This window comes from Neofelis nebulosa, chromosome 6 (assembly GCF_028018385.1).
Source record: "Neofelis nebulosa isolate mNeoNeb1 chromosome 6, mNeoNeb1.pri, whole genome shotgun sequence".
In the NCBI taxonomy this organism is placed as follows: Eukaryota; Metazoa; Chordata; class Mammalia; order Carnivora; family Felidae; genus Neofelis; species Neofelis nebulosa.
This window is the reverse complement of record NC_080787.1, coordinates 110,167,420-110,187,322: the sequence shown is the minus strand read 5'-3', so window position 1 is coordinate 110,187,322 and position 19,903 is coordinate 110,167,420. Positions and strand designations below refer to the sequence as shown.

The 19,903-nt window shown below is 38.3% G+C and overlaps 1 protein-coding gene across 2 annotated transcripts in view; it reads right to left on the bottom strand.

Moving 5' to 3' along the window:
• Positions 1 to 19,903, bottom strand: part of SLC35F1 (solute carrier family 35 member F1) — a 470,792-nt gene that overhangs the window by 193,774 nt on the left and 257,115 nt on the right. The gene's annotated exons all lie outside the window — the stretch shown is intronic.

Sequence of the window (19,903 nt, the reverse complement as noted above, 5' to 3'; positions counted from 1 at the left end):
AAAGAAATTTAATGATCAGGGCAGCCCAAGATGGGATGCATTTCTCTGAAATATAAAGAGTTCAAAATACTGAAGCACACTCTGAGTTCCTGGCCTGGATATTGTAGAAGTGGAGTCTTTACAATTAGAGTAGGTAACCCTTAAAGTCTCCACCAACGATTTTGTTTTTCTTGTCAGTCTTACTATAAACAAACAAACACAAATTATCTTTCTTCTTTGGCTCTACCTGAAATTGGCTTAGCCAACCATGAACCATACAGTGACTACAGATACTTTCTCAAGTGTTGCTGAAGTGCTTGGTCAAAAGAAACCACCTCTCCTGATCTTTAGGTATGACTTCTCATCTTCTGCTCCAACACGCTGTTGTGAACACACCCTGGAAAATGGTGATTTAAAAATTGCCAACCAGGGGCTCAGTTGGTCAAGCGTCGAACTTCGGTTCAAGTCGTTATCTTGCAGTCTGCGGGTTCAAGCCCTGCATCGGGGCTCTGTGCTGACATGGCAGAGCCTGGAGCTTGCTTCAGATTCTGTGTCTCCCTCTCTCTCTCTGCCCCTCCCCTGCTCATGCTCGGTCTCTCAAAAATGAATACACATTAAAAAAAAAATTGCCAACCATATTTGTTGATAATATACATGTGTATGCCCATGACAATAATGGTGTTTGTGAAACTGAGGCTTCTTCATGAACTAAGCTTAAAGATATCTGAGTAATGACATGTAGAGTTACAGAGTATCAGATATCTTTGGTGGCGGGAAACCACATAAAACTCTATGCTTTCTTTGATAAACTAAACAATTATCTCAATGCCATTATGGTAAATTGATTTGAAAATTCCACTCTTTCCAATGACTTTCTTTAAGTTAGAAAGAAAGAGAATATACTGAATTTGCACAAAGTATTGAATTTCTTATTTTTATTCCCAGTGAGGATTCACCATAACAGAGAAAGCCTGAGAAGAATTCTTGATAACTTTTCACATTTCAAATCTAAGAAATGAGATCAAGTGAAGTGGGCCATGTTGAGCTACTCAATGGAGCTTATCTCCAATTTTTAATTTACAGATTTGACTCTGTAGCAGGTAGAAAATGGCATATTTGATTTTACCTTCTCTACTTGTTAGTGATTAAAATTTTTTTACCATTCATTATTTTTACAATAAAAATAAATAGGGATGCCTGGATGGCTCAGTCAGTTAAGCGATCGACTCATGGTTTTGGCTCAGGTCATGATCTCACGGTTTGTGAGTTTGAGCCCCACGTTGAACTCTGTGCTCGCAGTGTGGTGCCTGCTTGGGATTTTCTCTCTCCCTCTCTCTCTGCCCCTCCCCTGCTAGCACTCTCTCTCTCTCTCTCTCTAAAGAAATAAACATTAAAAAAACTTTTTAAAATATATAAAATATAAAAATGAAACACTGAAAGGCTGGCATTGCCATAAATATATGACAACACATAACAAATACAACTGGCAGGGTTGACCCTGGTGGGAAGCCATCTTCCCATTTATGTGGCTCTGGTTCATCTCTTATCTCTGCTTCTTACTAGGGATAAGCTTTTTATTTGCCTCCACTTTCATTTATTTATTTCACTTACTTTAATGTTTATTTATTTTTGAGAGAGAGAGAGAGAGTGAGTGGGGAGGGGCAGAGAGAGAGAGAGAGACAGAAGATCTGAAGCATGTTCTGCACTGACAGCAGAGAGCCCAATGCCGGGCTCAAACTCACAAACCCAACCGTGAGATCATGACCTGAACCGAAGTTGGACACCGAACCAACACTGAGCCACCCAGGTGTCCCTATTTATTTATTTTTTAAAATGTTTATTTGCTTTGAGAGAGACAGAGAGAGAGAGAGACAGAGGGAGAATGTATTCGAGCAAGGGAGGGGCAGAAAGAGAGAAGGAAAGAATTACAAGCAGGCTCCACACCGTCAGTGCAAAGCCCTACACAGGGCTTGATCCCACAAACCATGAGATCATGACCTGAGCTGAAATCAAGAGTCAGACACTTAACTGACTGAGCCACCCAGGCACCCCTGCCTCCATTTTTAAAGGATACTTTCCTTGTTTGTAGACTTACATGATGACAGGTGTCTCTTTTCTTTCTTTAAGTGCTTTAAAAATATTGTACATTACCTTCCTGCCCCTACCATTTCTGGTGAGAAGTGTTTTTCCCTCAGTGTAATGTATCTTTTCTTTCTTTTGCTGCTTTCAAGATTTTCTCTTTGTGTTTGGTTTTTAGCAGTTTGAACATGATATAACCTAGGTGTAGTTTTCTTTGCATTTATTCTGCTTGGGATTTCCTGAGTTTACTGGATTTATCAGATGCCTTTCAACAAATTTGAAAGTTCTTAACTATTATCTCTTCAAATATTTATTCTGCCTCATTGTCTCTCTCCTCTTGTTCTGGAAGTTCAATAACATGCTGGATAATTTCATATAGCCCCAGATATTCTATTCTGTTTTTCTTCTCTCTCTCTCTCTCTCTTTTTTTGCCACTCAGTTTTTTTCTGTGCTTCAATTGGATACTTTGTACTGGCCTATCTTCAAATTTGCAGATTGCTTCCTCTGCTAAATCCTACATTTTGATACTGTTTTTTCCCCTCAAATTCCTATTTAACTATTTTAAGAAGTTTCCTGGTCTTTGATGAAATTTCCCATTTCTTCACATGTGTTGCTAGCCTCTTCCACTGGAACTTAAGATTTTGATCATAGTGATTATTTAAAGTTCTCATCTGATAATTATAACATCTATGGTATTGTTAGGTCTGCTTCTCTTGATTATTTTCTCTCTTGACTGTGTGTCACATTTTCTTGCTTCTTCACCTGCCTAGTAATTTTTATTGTACCTGGATATTTTGTATAAAATAGCAGCAGATACTTAAAGGAAAAATTTTTACTTTCAAAAACAGAATATCCTTTTTCTGTGTCAGGCTGCTTGACTGGAGGACTAAAGCAATCTGATCGTTGGGACTGGGGTTTCTTACGGCTTTAGTTTGACTTAGTTCAGTACTGACTTAAAATATTTTGAAAGCAGGATCAGTACTTACTCTTCTTCAGGGCTTGAGGTCTGAGTATTGGTGAGATTCTGGCGATCTCTTTGCACTTTACCCCGAGGTACCAATTTTCTGAACCATGAAAAATATACCTTTACTTTGCAATTCAGTTGACTACTGTTGGGTTTCTGGGGGATTCTCTTTGCTCTCCTGTCCTGTAGTAAGCTTTTTACACTATTGAAATCTCTCCCTGCCTGGAATGTCTCAGAAGTATTTCCCTCAACTCTCTTGCCATGCCTCGAGTCCTTGGCAGCTGAAAGTCTGAACTGCTTCTGGCTCATTTCTCTCAGATCTCCTGTACTGCCCTTTCCCATCTTCAAAACATGGGTGTCACGCACTTGAGAAGGCTCCACACACATCAGGAGAAGCTCCTTTAGTTTTTCTGTGCCACTTCTCAGTCTCTGGTATACATGCCTAGCACTAGGCAAAGACCTATGGAACACAGTTTGTACGTATATATAAAACTGCTCTGTGGTTGGGATACTTTAGAATATGGTCTGCCACACCAGCTCATGTGAGTGCATTAAAACTTAAAGTTTTTGCTGTTTTTTCCTTACCTCTCTTTTTGTGGATTCTTTCTCTTTTCGCTCTGCCAGGGATGAGATAAACTGAATCTTTTCTCTCTTACAAAGGGAATTTTCTGGAATTTCACACATTTGGATTTCTTTGCTTCCTTAGCTTTATACGTTTTTGTTGTTGGAGTGAGGGTGATGGTCTTTTGTGTCTAGTTATATCCTAAACAGGAGCCACGAGGGGTGCCTGGGTGGCTCAGTCAGTTAAGCATCCAACTTCGGCTCAGGTCATGATCTTGCAGTTCATGGGTTCAAGCCCTGCGTTGAGCTCTGTGCTGACAGCTCAGGGCCTGGAGCCTGCTTTGGATTCTGTGTCTCCCTCTCTTTCTGCCCCTCCCCCTGCTCATGCTCTATCTCTATCTCTCAAAAATAAACAAATGTTAAAAAATTTTTTTAAACAGAAGCCACTATATAATTTTTGATAAGTTAATTAATCTCTCTGAGCCTCAGTTTCTTCATATATAAAATAACCTATACAATGCTTGTAAGGCTTAAGTATGTTGTACCTATACTGTATATTTTCATTTCCTTCCTTTTTTTCCTTTGGGGTGGTACTTGAAATGGTGCATAGTGTATTCATAAAATCAAACAAACTCACTGTACACTATTTCTTTCTTCCTTATTTAATTGTGCTCTTCCCTTTATCAATCATCATCCAAGTTGAAAGGGCTGACTTTGCACCTACTGTTTAAAAAAACCTAACTCATCCTGAACTATATTAGTTTCGCTCAGAGCTAGGGCTTAAGTATAACAGCTGACCTTAAAAGAGCCACATAAATTGAGTATGTCTCTGAACTATCAACCAGATTAACATTTTAATGACATCATCTCTGAGCACATAAAATGATCAATATATATTAATAAACAATTTTTATTGGATATTTATCCTCATTTATTCAGCCAGGAAATCTGAGTCATATGGATATTAAGCTGACTTGTTTAAGGAAGAAACATAATCACAGTAGAGACCATCCTTCAGTGTAATTTTACTGTCCTGATTCCCATACCAGTCATCTTAACCACATTGCTAATTTATGCTGATTTGGGATTCCTGGAACCTACTTCCATGTCACGTTCATTATTTTTTGAAAAAGAGATATGAATGACGTATAGGTACTAGGCTCACATTTTTTTGGATTAAATATTAATAAAAAATGCATAAGAGAAAAGAAAACCATATGTAAATAACATAGCCATAGAAATAGCCAGATATATTTGGCTAATGGGCATAATTCTACAATGACATTGGCTAAAATCTCTCTATTTCTCTCCAGTTCATTCTTACCAGGCATATCTACACCAGTAAACCTCCCCTGGGATTCAAAATCCAAATGTTGGATTTTGCCCAAACACCCAAAGGTTATCCGTCTGATTTCTAAGCAAAAAGAACCTTTTTTTTTTTTTTTTTTTTTTTGAATGGAGATTCTGATTAAACCCTAGCTAAACTGACTCATGTGCTTCGGTTTACATGATGCCCTAAAGGATTAACACTGATGTCATTTATACGATAACAAGCTGTGTTTACAGCAATAAAGAAAGCTAGGCTTAGGTAGTATTAATAGCCCTACTAATTACACTACTATAAAAGGTTTATGGATGATATAAATTTCTATATTATTACTCCAAGGCTCTGGCAGTGGCATTCTTCCAGAGGAACGTATCACAGGGCTCATTTGTTTTCCTTTCTTTGCACTAATTCACAAGGAGATGAAAACAAGAGACTGAGTGAAAGAAAGAAGGAAAGGAGCCCACCAGGACTTAGTCTTATACCAAGAATAGACTATGCAAGCAATCATTATCATTTCTTGTTTTTATTTTAGGATTCAAATGCTATTTCTTCTTGCCAATAAACATACAAAAGGATGCTCATGTCACCAGTAATTAACAAAATGAAATTTAAAACAATGAGATATTTTTCACCTTTTGTCAATCTGGACAAAAATATTAATGATAATATTCAGTGTTGGTAAATAAGTAAGGAAATATACTCTCAAGTACTGTTAGTAGGCTTTTGAACTGGTAATAATTTCTGGATAGGAGAGATTTAGTGATATTTATCAATATTTAAAATGCCCTTAACTCAGCATTTAGATTTTTAGCAATCTAAGCTACAAAATACTCTCACAGGTATTTAAATTATATTTACAAGGATGTTTCTTATACAATAGAAGGAATAATTCAAAATTGGCAATACTCTATATGACTGCTTATTGTATCATCAGTACTATTACAATAACTAAAAACTGTAAGGTAAATGTACATGTATGGAGATGGGAAATTTTCCAGGATATATTATTAAGTGAAAAAAGCAACTTTCATAACAACATATATAGTTCGTAGCATTTACATTAAAACACATTATAACTACATATTTGATTGCATATGCATAGAAAACTGCCATGAAAATGAACAACAAAATTTTAACAGAGACTTCCACTGAAGAAGAGAAGGATTTATTTGGTGAGTGGGAAACATTATCCCTTAAAAAACATATCTAGGTCTGTCTTTGCAATGTTTATATTTACATAAACGTGTATTATTTATATATATGTATTACTTGGGTAATTTAAAAAATAAATATAAATTTTACAATGGTTATAACATTGTCACCTCAAATATTGTCTCAGAGTCTCTTGGCTTTTCATGGTTTCCTCCTAGTATTTAGCAGTTTTTATAAAGTAGACATCTACCTTCGAAGCAGTCCAATGAAGATCTTTGATCAGAAGATTCATTATTAAAGAGGTCTTTCAATGTATGTTAACTCAACCAAATTGAATTGTTTTAACTGAAGTTCTATATTAAGGGGCGAATGGAATTCTTTGAGTTTAGCAATAATGCTGTATACAGAGTACAGTATCTACCAAAGTTATTTTTTATAAAACCAGTACCTAAAATATTAAGTTTATTTTATTTTTTTACATTTGGATCAATGTCCCCACTCTTAAATCCAAGGCAACTTAGCTTGCACTTTTAAGACATACTGCTCAGAGAACAAAAATTAGAATATTACATCTTTGGCCTCTTTTCCTCAAGTAGACAGGCTAATTAGAAAGTAAGAATAACAACATTCTAGTATCTTGATTTTGAGTTTCTCAAACCTTATTAAAAGACCTCATTTTGGTTAAATGAATGAAGCCGGGAAGTATGTGTTGATTTCAATGGGTATGAGAAAAATCACTTTTTATTAACCGATTCCTTCCCCCAACTATTTTTTAAAAATCTTGAATTCAACATAAATCAAAAGTAAAGAAGGATTTGCATAATTATCCAAAGTCTGATTGACCAGTGCACTTTAACTTAGAGCAAATAAAGCTTTAAAAGACAGTGTAGTGATGAAATTGTGACAGGTGTCAGTACAGCACAGGAGTGGTCATAGCAGTCCAGGCAAGAGGTGATGGATGGCTTGGCTTAGACATGCTAGAGCAAATGGGGATAGAAAGAGGCCATCGGTAAGGGTCTCACATAGTATCTGGTACACAGTGGGCTCAATAAATATTTGTGAAATTTAACTGAAGACAACTTTGTATTAGTCAATATATCCCACAACCAAATGTAACTTTAACTCCAGAGATGATGGGAGTTTTCTACATTAGTTTGTTAGGGGTGTTTAAACTTTACTCATGGGAGCTGCATGGACACACAGGGAACACTCATGGCTGGACATATGCTCCCTCAGGGGAGATACCCTTCTCTGGTTTTCAGGTCACACTGTGAATAAATAGATTATATCAGGCATTGTGGTACATTATTAGTAGGAGGCAAAAACGATCTCTTCAAAGGAATCATAATAATTGCTGCATTTAGTTAGATATGTATCTGTGCTACTTTCTGCAAACAAATTGGGACTATTAGAAATTGTACCTATTGTGAGACTAGTTATGAAAGGCAACATTAATTTACTCCTCCAGAATACTATCAAATGGTGACCTACCCTGAATGAGATGTGATCTTAGTGGAACATGCTGTACAGTAAGAAAATGAGAAAATGGTCAAAAGCAAGAAGTTGACACTTTGGTTTCCCTTCTTGCTGCTCCACAGCTGTTAATGGTCCCAATGAGTGGGTGGCAGTCCTTCTCCTCAGTCAGGTACTGAAATAAAGCTTGTGAACTTTGATATTCTTTACTGTGCTACTGTTTTTCACTTTATAACATTAAATTATTAAAGTTTCTAACATTTTACGGGGGTTCCTGAAACTTGGGAAGAGCTTAAGTTCATACACCAGCAAGTATTGAGGTACATCCCCAAATGACCAGAAGGGTAAGGGGCTCCTTAAAGGTATTGCCAAAAAAATAAAGAAAAGGACTGTTTGTCATTACAGAAAGGGGTCACTTAAGCCAGGCAAATTGATGGAGACCAGCGAGCCATATATAGCTGCCTGTAAGAGGATAGGAGACCTTTGAGAGTCTTGGAAGTCACTAATAATCATGAAATTAGCCAACTGCCCTAGCTCAAAGAAGTTTAGCAGGCTAGAAGTCACCACAGCTAAGTCTAAATAAAGGACACGGATGATATCTGTGTCTTATTCTCCTGGGGTGACAATGTATGTGGGGGTGTGTACAAGGACTAGAGGAACAACTGTGGCTCTTTTAATGCAAAGTCAGGATCCCAGAACACAGGTGTGAGCCTACACACCAACAGAATGCCACAACACAGCAATGTATTGACTGTAACTGCTTGTAATGAATTCTTCTGCTGTGAATAATTGGGAAGGGGGTACTGGCGGCTGATGGAGAAAACAGTCATGAAAATAGATGACAGAGGAGAAGTAAATTCCTTTACAATGAAGATTTGGTGGAGATGAAGGAAAATGAGACCCTCAGATCTGGCCTCTTGCAATTACAGGGACTCTTTACTAGTCACTCTCCTCCTCTTGCCTATGAGCTTAGAAGGAATGGGAGAAGGGAGAGTTGGGCATCTTTCACATCTGGGAGTACAGTGCCTAACAGAACGAGGCCCTCCAAAAGCATTTGCTGAATAAATGAATGGAATAATAGATGAATGAATACGTGAGGGAAGAAATACGTGACTGAGGAAGATACATGAAATTACATTTAGATAAGAGACATATGAGCAAGATGTACTCAGTTCAGAGCCTTCTAGAAGGTTCTGTATGAAATAAACATGGGCACAATAAAACTCAGTAGGCTGGGAAGCAGTTGCATCCTTGGTTTGTGCATATGGGGCTGACTCCTTTCGTTAAGAGACACTCCGAGTATAGGAACACACTTTCCTGTTAGGTATTTAAATTACTCAACATATCCGATGCCAAAACAACAGAAACCAAGAATTGAGATTTATTAAGTTTCCATATAGTAAATAACTTACAATTTTTAACAGTGCAGAGACTTCCACATTTATGTCACTTACATAAGATCTGCCCACACGTTTCTCTGTTAGAAAGAAGTTACCAAGTTCCTTAACTTTATTTTTAGAAGTTGAGTTCTTTGTTTGCTTCTGAATGATCTAACTTAGTTTCTTTTAGCCTGACAAAAGTTTAAAATCAATAGCTTGCTTAAAGCTGTGCTATAATGGCCCTGAGTTTAACACAGCCCAGCTGGAAATTTCGACCTCAGTGAATGACATTCACTAAGCCAAAAGTTGAAATGTGCTTGTAGGTACAGAACCAGATGCTTTGAATTTGGTGAGACCCCAGTAGTCCATTGAGTTTGTCTGTGGCATGCTCTTCCTGCTGAAAGATGGGTGAGTGAGAGCTCCATGATCTTGACAGCATGGCTTTCCCCTCTTCTCAGCTAGAAGATGACATACTGGTGGCCATTTCACTGGCTATGTAGCCCCCAAAGCTTTGTGCTCTCTGGGGGCATTTTGCAGCTCTTTTTCATCTTGGATTATTTTTATTTTTTCCTCTCCCCACCCTGATTTTATTTTTCAACTTTAAAATAGGACAAATGTTCTGACCCTGTCAAAAATGGAAGCAAGATTCCTTTTAATGAGCTCATCCGAGGACAATTCTTGTGTGTGTGGTAGTTTATTAGTAAGGCTAATCTCTGCTTATAGATTTCATACTATGGCTTCCACTGAAATATCCTTAAAAGGGACGTACTGCTCACTGCTCATTCCAAATAACTGATGGAGATTTGGGATTCTGATTATAAAATAATGATCCAGCTCTCCCTCTGGGAATGCATCTTAAGAATCCCTACTGTTGTAATGATAGGTCTTCTAAAGCACCTATGGCCACTGCCTGAGAATGGATTCCTTGCTGGAAATTATCTTGGACAGAAATGCCATCCCTTCATGGTTTTGGCCAAACCACATTTCTCTGTCCTTAACTTCTCCAGCTGGCGTATGCCTTGGTCAGCAGGCCAAATAGGAATGTGATCTTCTCAGCTGCTTTGGCTCTGCTTTGCTTTCCATATGCATATTCAGTTGGTTGCAGTTCACAGATGCACTGTGTGTGTGTTGTGGAAGAAAAACATTCACAAAAAAAGGTAATCAAACTTAGTTTACAACATACTGATCTTAATTGGTGTCCTTGTGCTTCTGAGCCTTTTCTTGAGCAAAGGATAGTAACTTGGAGTCGGAATTTGCAGGCATGGCTTAAAATGAATCTGGATCTTTGTAACATCTAAATGTGTAGTGACAGTTTTATCTTAGTAAAGTGAATGGGAATGTTTTTCTTCCCTTTTGTGTATCAGTTATGATTATGGGAGAAGGAAAAAGCTGGGTGAAGAGAGGAAATGGGAGAAGAGAGAGGAAACATACATATCAACAAGAGGAAAAGAAAGGGTGGGAAATAATTTTGTGTTGAGATTTCATTGTTAAAATCAAAGCTCTAGAGCAAAGTACTCATTCATTTCTAGGGATAAGCATGGATCTAGGGAGTTGTTCTTTCAATTCTTCCTTTGGCAGCCCTCCCTTCCCCCTTTGTGATCTCTCATAGTTAGGGTGCAGTTATGCCGGAAAGTAGAAAGGTGGTGCTGGGTCCCATTGGACAGATTCTGGATGCTCACTGTTGCCCTTGGCTTGACTTTCTCAGGCAAAAGACCCCCACTCTACACACTGGGACAGGGGGACTTGGGCTAGTGCATTTCAGAATGAGTCGTGCGTCAGTGAAATAATTCTATCAGTGAGTCCCCTTACTCACATTGGCCACCACAGTGGTGAGGAAACATCTGAAGTGTCTCTTGTTTTTGATCCTTCTATGAATCATACAAGTGCCTACTGCGACATCCAGTGACAAAAGAACACAACTGCGGCAATATGGCTAATGAATTTCAGGGTCCTCGTGATGGAATTTATCGAAATTAAGGGTTACATGTGTAAAATCCAACTTGCTAAGGAGGAGAATCAATATTTATTAAGTCAATATAATGCCAATGATGGCAGATCATATGTATTCAATGCTTCTATAAGCCTGATCCTGTGCTAGAAATTTTCCATACATCTCCTCATTTAGTCCACAGGAAACCCGTCAGGTGGTTGCTCTTATTACCCTGACATATAAACTGAAGAAAAACAACACAGAAAAGTTATGGAAACTTACTAGGATGATGCAGTGACTCTTACATCTGGACTGAACTGAGAAACAGAAAAAGCCTAGACCCTAATTGTTTAAAATTATATTTTAATTTAGTGGACTTAAGTAGTAATTCCTAAATATGATTCTTACAGATGGACATTTCCTTAGACATGACTAATTAGTTCAAGGTAAAAGAGAGTAATATGCTACTTTATAGAACGAAGTGTGAAATGGTAAAACAAAATGGTCAGACACATAAATTTTGATCATCTTTTCTTTTATCTGCAAGTCCTTTCCTTTATGTTTCTCCTCCTATAAGTCACTGAAGGGGCACAGTCACTCCAACTTGCAGTCAGAACCCACCATTTGCAAACACCACATTTAAATTTGGTGAGTTGCATGATCTTCTTTCTGGTCCTCCAAAATCTCAGAAATGGAAGCCAGTGAAACCAGATACTCCATAAATGCACAGACAGGGAATTCTGATCTAAAGTAACCACACTGCAAATCTAATCCTGAGAAGGAAAAAAAAAAAGAAAAGGTTTGCTTCATTTTTCCGCCTCACAAATCTCATGTAGCAGACTGCAGTAGGGTCTGCAAGATGGCTAACTGCTGAGTCTTTGATTTAATGAAAACTTAGGGAAAGCAATTCAACTCACTGCAGGGACTGCTTTGTTCTTCCATTATGATTCTTTTTTAATGAGAAAGATGATTGTAAGGATAAACTCTATTCCTCTGAATTCTTACACTAATTACATACAAAGCACTATTTTGGCAGAAGGGGACTTATCTCCTTCAGGCAATATAGTTATCATCTTGTAACCACCCTTCAGTCTCCCACATGAACACTGGAGCTTCGTGCCAGGAATGAGTGTTGCTCTATGCCAGCTCTCAGCATGGATAGGTGACTGCTTAAAGATTTCCAGAATTAACAGTCAACGTGGACTCCAGATAAGACAGAGAGACAATCCCTCCCTCCAAGCTTATGGGCTGTTTGGAATGAAAGAATCAGAAGCGCATCCCTTAAACGAAGTATTTGGCATGGGGAATGAGGGAAGGTTTGATGTATAGAGTGTGTGTGTGCATGCGTGTACATTTATAAGATGATCCATTAAGAGGAGAAGCAGTGTTGCACATTCATGTCATTTTCCTTTCATCTAAAAGTCATTTAAGTGGCACTGAAAGTTCTGTGCAAGGTCTCACTCTATTTGAGATTCATCACTTGAGCACAAACAGGACATGCTCTGTTGGGTACTCTTAACTTTGATTAAGACTGTGGAAGACTTGATTTGGTGCAGATTCACCCTGTAAGCGCTGCATATGGATGCAGTGTGTGTATTTTTGCTTTGTTTAGTGGGTTATGAGCTTGATAAATAACAGTTCGTGTCACATGAGCAAGGTCCTTGGAGCAGGGTTTTTTTTTCCCCCCCTCTTGGAAACGATACTCATTCTTATAGTCTAAAAGCATGCCCTATGAAGTGAGAAGTTTTAATGCTGACCTCCTAATATCCACAAGTGATTGAAGGAATAGCTACTATAGTTTCCCTATTGGAAACTCTGGGCCTAACGAGACATTATTTTATCATGGTAACCATGGAGGGATAGTGAAGAGTCAATTAATTCTTTTTCATTCATTTTGTTTGGCCTTCGGTCAGGTGTATTAAAGTATAATTTACCTGTGGTAAAATCCATTTAAGTGCATAGCTTGAAGAGTTTTAACAAATGTATATAGTCCTGTAATCTCTACAACAATCAACATCTACAGAACATTTCCATTACCCGGAAAGTTCCCTTGTGCCCCTTTGCAGTCAGTCTCCCCTCCCACTCTGAGGCTTTGGCAACCACATATCTATTTCCTCACTTTATAGTTTTGCCTTTTCCAGAACATCACATTATTACCCAGTATTTAATTACACAGTACCAGAGTTTTCATGTCTGCCTTCCTGAACTTATCATAATGCTTTTAAGGTTAATCCATATCATTGCATGTGTCGGTACCTTATTCCTTGTCATGGCTGAGTGGTACTCCATTGTATGAATTTACCACAATTTGTTTATCCTTTCACAAGCTGGTGAGCATTTGGGTTGTTTACAGTTTTTGGCCATTATGAATAAAGCTGCAATGGACATTTGTATATAGTTCTCTGTGTGCACATCATGTTCTTATTTCTCTTGGGACAGTGTGATTGATGGGTCATATTTAAGTGTATATTTAACTTCATAAGAAACTGCCAAGCCATTTTGCAAAGTGGTGGTATCATTATGCATTCCCAGCAGCAGTCTATGAGAGTTTCAGTTGCTCTTGCTAGAACCAGATTCTAGCTTTCTGTTGTGATTTTCTCTAATAATTTCCCAGCATGGTTTGTGTATATTCCCTTCTTCTTCCCTCCCTCCCCTGTTCCCACCTTTTCTTCTCTCTTCCCCAACAACATAATCATAATTCCCATCTACCAAAGATTCACCTGAGCACCTCAGTTCCTAAAGTACAACCTTTCTATACTATGGGGACTAGAACACTCCAATCATACTTAAGTAAAAATAAATGCAACCTGATAAGGAATAGGAATGGAGGTCTGCCAGGTAATTTCCCACACGGGAGAATTTTTAAGAGACCAATGAATATTACCTCAACAGTCGTAGGTAAGTGACGGTAGTATTTGCCCCCACAACTTCCAAGGGAGTTATAATTCAGTATTTACACTTGCCAAGTGTTTTCTTATACTGCCAACCCACTCCTTCTCCTCACTGACCCGAAGTCCAACCCAAAGTCCTTCTCAGTGATATAGTAAAGGTTATCCAGAGAATTGGAAACTGAGCTATGTGTGAGCATAACTTGAGCTTTTGCTCTGAGGAAAATCCTGGATCCTGCTTTAACTTTTTTTACTGCTCTGGCCCATGTTGTCGACCTCCTGTGGTGTGGGTCAAAGAACATTCCAATAAAGGCAAGGGGCAAAGATTCACAGAGGCACAGCAGTATTAACAGAATTAGGGAAATGAGATCCACAGGGGACTCTAAGATCTGATAGACTGTGAAATGCCAGATACTTATTTCCAAGACATCATTGTGGCTCTGTGAGAAGTCTATATTATTTTGTATGAAGTCCTACACTTCCTCTAATTACAGAGATATTTTTAATCTTGCAACATTGGTAATTAAGAATTTATCCTATGTAATTGTATGTAAGGAGTGCAGTGTTTCCGAAAAGAACAATATGAAGCCTGTCTGGTGTGGGAAAAGGTAACAATTATTTACTGATTAATGTTTCCCCAGCCACCACCAAAAGGAGAAATGCTTTTTTGGGCACAAATTCCGAGAAGCATCTTCATTTAAAATGCTGAGGGCTATGGGACTGGACCATTGGGCCATGAATTGCATATAGCTGTTATGTGTAGACAAAGCTGTCATTTTTATGTATTTCTTTCATCTCTCTTGCATTACTTGAGTGCCCTGGGTAGGAAAAAGGAGATGGTGGGTAGGACGGGCAGGGAGAGAGCAAGTGCTTGAAAGACCTGAACAGAGTTCATTTTTCAGCCTCCCCACTTAAAAGTGAAATTTGAACTAGGATTTCTATCTTCTGGAATTTAATGTCCAAAATGGGTATATTTTTCATAAAAAGTATGGCATGTGTTTACTTTTCAGTATTCTTTCTTTAGAAAAAGTCAAAAGGATTACACATGGTGATGTTTTGACGAGTGCTCTGTTAGTACTATTAAAGACCTGTCTCTTTTTCACACTAACATAAAAAAAATATATCAATGATTCAATAGATACTTTAATGTCTATGTTTCAAGAATTTTCTGAAAAGCAAAATACATGCACAACCCATCATATTGCTTTTAGCTGGAAGCTTGTCTTTTACTCAAAATTGGAAGAGCTTATAAAAATATCTTTCAATGAAAAAGCAGAACTTATAAAATGAGTCACCAGGAATATATCTAATGACAATCTATGGTGGCCACATTTCTTTTCTTTCCAAGGTCTATATATGAAATGAAGCAGATACTTCTCTTTCTATTTGTGCTTTCATTACTGATACCCATTTTTTTTTCATCACCATGCCTTAAGGAGGAAAAAACATGGATTGAAAGTGTTCCCCCCCCCCCCCCGTTAAGTGTCCTGCCTTGGCCCCACAATTCTTTCCTACCCCATCACAGAGTAAACTGTGAATGAAAAAATAAAGAGGAATTAGAGAGATAGGAACTGAGGAAAATTGGCAGAAGAAGAAAAGAAGGAAATTATTGACTGTTTAAAAACTGTTGTTTACATTCACTCAGAAGTTAAAAATTGCCAAAAGAGAAACCATAGGTATCTATTATTTAAGAGCTGCTGAAAGTACTTCTGGGAAGCAGAAGGATTCTTAAGATAATTGGTAAGAGAACTTTATGGGTAGAAAGTCTAATAACATATTTTTTTTCCTTGATATCCTATCCTCACCTTTGTTTTTAAAAGCCTGTCACATTTCTTGCTTCTACAACATAAATGTGAGAATGGCTGGGCTTTAGTTAGACCCCATCCTGTTCTTCTTTCTTCTTGTTCATAGTTTTTGCTTTTTGTGTTTCTCTGCTTCCTGATTTCAGCTAGCATTGCATGGAATTTTAAGAAAAAAAGTAGACATAAGGAAGAGTCTTCTTTTGAGAATTTCCCAGGCAAATCCATCAGTTTCTGGGAGGTTCACTACACTTTCCTAGTTATATTCCTGTGAGATATTGGTCTCTGCTCTCAGTTCCCGGCACAGAGCTCCAAAAACCTTTGTGATTTCCTAATAAGAGTACTTAGGAGCATCTTTTGTTCCAATATTTGGTCTTTGACCTTGGTTCCTGACACAGAGTTCCCAAATCCCTTGGGATTTCCAGGGTGATAGCCATATCTTTTGTTCTAATGAGGTTACTCTTGCTAGGCTCCAGGATAGGGACTGGTTACCACAAAGTCCAAGCCATGATTAGAAGTTTGGATTTTTCAGCCCCATCTCTCCATTCTCCAGAGAGTGAGAGGGGCTGGAAATGGAGTTAATGATCAACCATGCCTACATAATGATCTCCATAAAAATGTCTAACATAGAGGATTCAGAGACCTTCGGGGTTGATGAATAAATACATGGTGATATGGAAAGAGTGGCCTATGCAGACAGGCATGGAAGCTCCGTGCCCCCTCCCACGTACTTTGTGCAACTCATCTATTTCATCTGGATGTTCATGTATATCATTCATCATATTCTTTTATAATATACTGATAAACAGTAATGAACTGTTTTCCTGAGTCCTGTGAGCCACTCTACTAAATTAATCAAACTCAAGAAGGAAGCTGTAGGAACCTCTGATTTACAGTCCATTAGTCAGAAGCAGAGGCTACAACCCAGACTTGCAATTAGCATCTGAAGTGAGAGGGGCAGTCATGTGAGGCCGAGCTCTTAACTTATGGGATTTGACACTATCTACAGGTAGACAGTGTCAGAACCTGGGCTGACTGTAGGACACCCAGCTGATGTCACAGAATTGCTTGGTATGAAAAACACCAGGCATTCAGTGACAAAAGTGTGTTAAGTGTGGTGATAGTGTGAGGGTAAAGGGAAGACACAGGAAGAGAACTGAGTTTTTCTTTACAATTCATGACGCCCAACTAGGTACACACAGCATGAATTTGGATTTCAGGCATCACTTCAATGAGGACATTTCAATTGCCTGAATAACTTCTCTAAAGTGGTTACTCTTAACCACTTTATTTATTTTAGCTCATTTTTATTATATATATAAATATAAATAAATATTATACATATTTATTATAGCTAAATTCTCAAATTTGCTGCTGCGTCAATGCAACTACTTGTTTGAAGTACATTTTTTTTTCTATAAAGTGGTATTACTGAAGCTCTTTGCTATAAACAGCAAAAACTTTATGAATGTTGGAAACATCTGTAATAACAACCTAGTACCAGTCAAGGAAAGGGTCAGACATAAAACTTGTTCAACAAGACAAAGTTTTTAAGGACGGAGTCACACTTTTTTGGGAACCAATTTAATAATCAAGGACAAGTTCAAAACTCCAGCCTGAACCAGAGTTATATTGGAAGTTCTACTGGAACCTGTTGCTTCAGAGTCTTTGGTCACTGGTTCAGTGAGCATCTGATAAAGAGAACTCAGTTTAACTTTGAAGTCAAATTTCCACAAGGCTTTTGCCATAATACCAACCTGAAGGCTCTTGAAGGGCTTCTTGCATTTATCACATTGTAATCACATGAGATGATCATAACTTTTTAGAAGATGTATGGTTAAAATGATAAGGAAATATTTGTTTAAAAATACATTCCCGATGGGGTGCGTGGGTAGCTCAGTCGGCTGAATGTCCGACTTCAGCTCAGGTCATGATCTCACAGTTCATGAGTTCCAGCCCTGGGCTTGCTGCTGTCAGCCTATCAGCACAGAGCCCACTTCAGATCCTCTCTCTGCTTCTCGCTCTGCCCTTCCCAAGCTTATGTTGTGTCTCAAAAAAAAAATAAATAAATAAATAATTATATATATACACACACATATATATATACACACATACATATATACATATACATATATATATATATATATATATATATATATATATATATACATTCCCGAGACTAACTTCTTGCAGTTATGTGGCCTAAGGTGTGTCAAATTAAATGGTGGCCCAGTCGGGTTAGGTGACGTCTGTGCCGGGAGAATTGGAAAGACAGTAATTTTGCTCAGTCCTAATCTGCACCCTTCTGGGAGGAGCGGTCAGAGAGCACCAGGAAAGGAAAAGAAATTGTGGTTGTGAGAGCAGCTCCCTTGCACACACCAGACTTTCCATCGTTTCCCCCTCTTTGCTCTGTTGTTCATTCCCTCTCAAATCTTGAGGTGCCCAAAGGAAAGAGATTATTATGTCTCTAGAACATAGAATGGAATCAGCCTATACAAAATTAATGTAATTACTATGTTGGTTTCCAGATGTTAGCTTAATGCCAGCCTATTAAAACTTTTAAAGATGAAGATTAAAACAAACATCATGAGTAAACACCCAAATAAAGCCATGTCAGTGAATCTAGTGATAATCTGAGGCAATGGCAGAAATCTCTAGATAGGGTATCTGAGACATTGCTTCTGGACATCACTGACTGGGATAAACAAAATTCACTCAGGCTCTCTTCAGTCTTCTCTCCAAAGAGCTTCCAAATTCTTTGTCCTAGTCCTTGGCCTCTTGCCAGTTGTGTCTCTCCCCACCCCACCCCCACTCCCCACCACCATCTACCCTCCCCACCCAAAGCTGAGACCGCATTTTCTTGACTTCGCTGTTGTGCCTCACTAGACCTTGCACCAGTGCTATTTTCTTATTCAGGGTTTTGAATTTCAAGCAAAAACCCTCCATTTGTTCAAAAGTATCTTTTCTTCCTCCAGCCTCCCCTAGATCCCACATGGGGTTCAGGGAGTCCAGGGAGGCACGTGACCTGGCCTAGCATGAGCCTTACAGCTCCTAGTTCTACAGCCTGGAGCAGGTTCTGGACACAGAGGCACCGTTTCCTAATTTACAAAATTTTGGATAATAATACCTATTTCTTTGGATTGAAGAAATAAAGGAGATAATAAAGGAGATACATAGTGTTTGGCACATTATGGAGTCTTGATAGAAGGTACTGCTATAAACTTTAGGTCTTTTGCTACATTTAGTTTTCTACACTTCCCTGTTTGTACCTATGACAGTGAAATTTTCTCTCTGTTTCTTAGATTGGCTTGGTTTACTTTTTTCCTCACCACTTCCCTATGATTTTTGTGGGTTTTCTTGTTTGCATTTGTAGTGTTCAAACTGTTAGCTTCCATATATCACCCTGAGGAAATAGAAGTCAGACTCAATGTCTATAGCTTCTGTAGCCTGAGGTTTTAGTTGAAATATTATTTTTTTTAAAAAAATTTAATGTTTATTTATTCTTGAGAGAGAGAGACAAGGACAGAGTGTGAATGGGGGAGGGGGAGAGTGAGACACAGAATCTGAAGCAGGCTCCAGGCTCCGAGCTGTCAGCACAGAGCCTGACGTAGGGTTCAAATTCACGAACTGTGAGATCACGACCTGAGCCAAAGTCAGATGCTTATTCTTAGATTAATGTCTACTGATATTAAATTAAAAAACAAACAGGGGCGCCTGGGTGGCGCAGTCGGTTAAGCGTCCGACTTCAGCCAGGTCACGATCTCGCGGTCCGTGAGTTCGAGCCCCGCGTCGGGCTCTGGGCTGATGGCTCGGAGCCTGGAGCCTGTTTCCGATTCTGTGTCTCCCTCTCTCTCTGTCCCTCCCCCGTTCATGCTCTGTCTCTCTCTGTCCCAAAAATAAATAAATAAACGTTGAAAAAAAAATTAAAAAACAAACAAACACCGATAATGCAATTTTTTGATAAGTTTCAAATGAATTCCAATACTTTAAACAACTCCAAAGTTAAACTGGAATTCAGTCCCAACTGAATAAAATCTAGAATTGGCCACATAGTTATAATTAAACAATATTATTCTGGATGGCCATTTAAATAAGGAAGTGTAAAAATGAAATACTCTTACAGTTCTTAAAAAAGTTTCAAAAAAGTATGACTATTAGAATTGATGAATATAGCTATTCCTATATCCTTATTTATTATTAAGGTATAAAATTATCTTCAAACATGTTAATGGTTATTTTTCAATGCATATTTCACATTCAACAGCTTCTAGGGGTGAATTGTTGGCTATCTCCATGCCAAAGGAATAAAAAAGAGTGTTTACACCAGATTCAATGGTATAATCATAAGGATCTGAATTACTCTCCCCAGAGA